At 45.9% G+C, this 1,961-nt stretch overlaps 1 pseudogene; it reads left to right on the top strand.

The window, feature by feature from the left end:
- The first annotated feature begins 596 nt into the window (after positions 1-596).
- Positions 597-1,068, top strand: LOC128070523 (spermatid nuclear transition protein 3-like; annotated as a pseudogene).
- The last annotated feature ends 893 nt before the right edge of the window (positions 1,069-1,961 follow it).

Below are 1,961 nucleotides of genomic sequence, written 5' to 3' on the forward strand. Positions count from 1 at the left end.
AACTTTGGGCAACAGACTGAGGATTCACCAAGTCTGGGGGTCGCTAAAGCTCATCACAGTAGATAAAACACCCAACCTGTTATTAATTACCTTTTTCCACCTTAAGTGCTTGCTCTTAAGTTCCTTAAGCCCCTCAGGAACCCCCGACAGGCAGAAGGTGGGCTAGAGATGAAGTGATTAGAGTACTCTGAAAGGCTGAGGTGGGACAGAAAGCGTTTGGCAGATGTTTATAGAGGGATGAAGGAGGCAGGAGTGTTGAAGTGGCACTTAGAAGTCAAAGGATAAAGGGAACTGAAAGGAAGTTTGAAGATCATGAGGAGAAACACCATGCCCCTGAATCACCACTCCCCAGAATCAGACACACAGAGGTGTCAGCAGTGGAGAAGTTATATCATGGCCTCCCTCAGCATCTACTAGCCCATGTTGATGGGCACAGTGGTGCATTGTGATGTCTAAGCCCCCCAAGCTACTATTGGCTGGAGTAGTGCCTAACTGACCAATCAGATTGAAGGGTGTGGCTCCTCATTGTCCTGAAAGGGTATAAATAGGGAGGTCAGAGGCAGAGATTCAAGGTTAGGCCACTTCTTGGCATCATCATGACTAAGGTAACCAGGAAGCCACGGCAGTCAAGAAGAGTTGCAATGCAATTTGCTTCAAAGATGAATGGAAAAAAGAAGACCCTTTGTCAACGGAGGTACAGAGGCAGTGTGAAGGTAAGATGATTCCGACTAAGCTCCCCATGTTCTCCATTGACTTTGCTGCCCAAGACCTCTACACTGCCCCTGTCTGGCACAAAAGTCCTCATCAGCCCGCATCCCTTTTCATGAGATCTCCCTTCCAACTCAGTTTTCATTTCTTTCCTCAAAACTAATACCCTTGTCTTGTCTTTCCAGGCACGAAATATGACCATGAGGGTCAGAAGACCTCTACGAGGAACCTTGAGAAAGAAAATCCGATCATATGCCACTCAATCGAAGAAGGTGAAGAAAACAAGAAAACCAAGATGTTTTTTCTGTTCCTGTGGACGTAAGAAACTGAATCAAAGCCGAAAAAGGTACCAAAATATGAGGCAGAGTCAAAGAAGGAGGCAAAATCAAAAGAGAAGATAAGCTCAGCCGCCCCAGAATAAGAGACCCTGGAGAAGTACAACCTGGGCAGCCAGTAACTGAACAGAAAAGGTCAAACAGTTTAGAATTGTGTCTCCAGAGGTCTGCTTTCTTAGAAATGGCCAACCAAGAAAAGACTCTCACACTAACATAGTAAACTGATGGCTGCAATTAAAATAAACATCAAATGGTGAAAAGATATTTGTGTGTGTGAATTTTCTAATGGAAGGGAGGGAAAGAAGAGAAGAGGTGGGCACTGGAGATGGGAGGGATATGGGGTCCCCAGAGGTTGGGGAACAGACCCTCAGGTCCCCAGTTAGCCAGAGAGTAGAGGTCTGGATTGGGTCAGGAGTCTGCACTGATGATGGATAACCCTGCTTAACAATTGATCTCAGTGGCAAGGAATAGTGGTGTGGTGTTATTGCCTTTGTTTGGGGGTGTGGAATGACATTAGGGTCTAGATTGCCAGACCCAGATAGGAAGAGGTTGTCACATGGGGGTGGTGAATGTGTAACTCCCCCTGAGAAAGGCAAGCAGAAATCACCTCCTGGCCACCTACCTCATAATGGAGATTGTTGCATCAATCACCTATGCTGTCTGCTACAGGTGCTCAGAAGGCACAAAATGCTGATACATCTAAAACCCACAAATAGCACTCCCAGGGACTAAAATAATGTTTGGAGGGAACAAACCAAATAATGATTAGGCCACCTTTTTGCTAAAAAACTTTTGGGAGCAATGTATTCCCAAAGGAAGAGCAGTGGTGGTGGCGCAATCTCAGTGCAAATTACAAACAGGATCATCTCCCACAGATAATTTTTTTGGGGTGGGGGGTGCGCTATGCAGGTTGTGGAA

This window comes from Budorcas taxicolor, chromosome X (assembly GCF_023091745.1).
Source record: "Budorcas taxicolor isolate Tak-1 chromosome X, Takin1.1, whole genome shotgun sequence".
NCBI lineage: Eukaryota > Metazoa > Chordata > Mammalia > Artiodactyla > Bovidae > Budorcas > Budorcas taxicolor.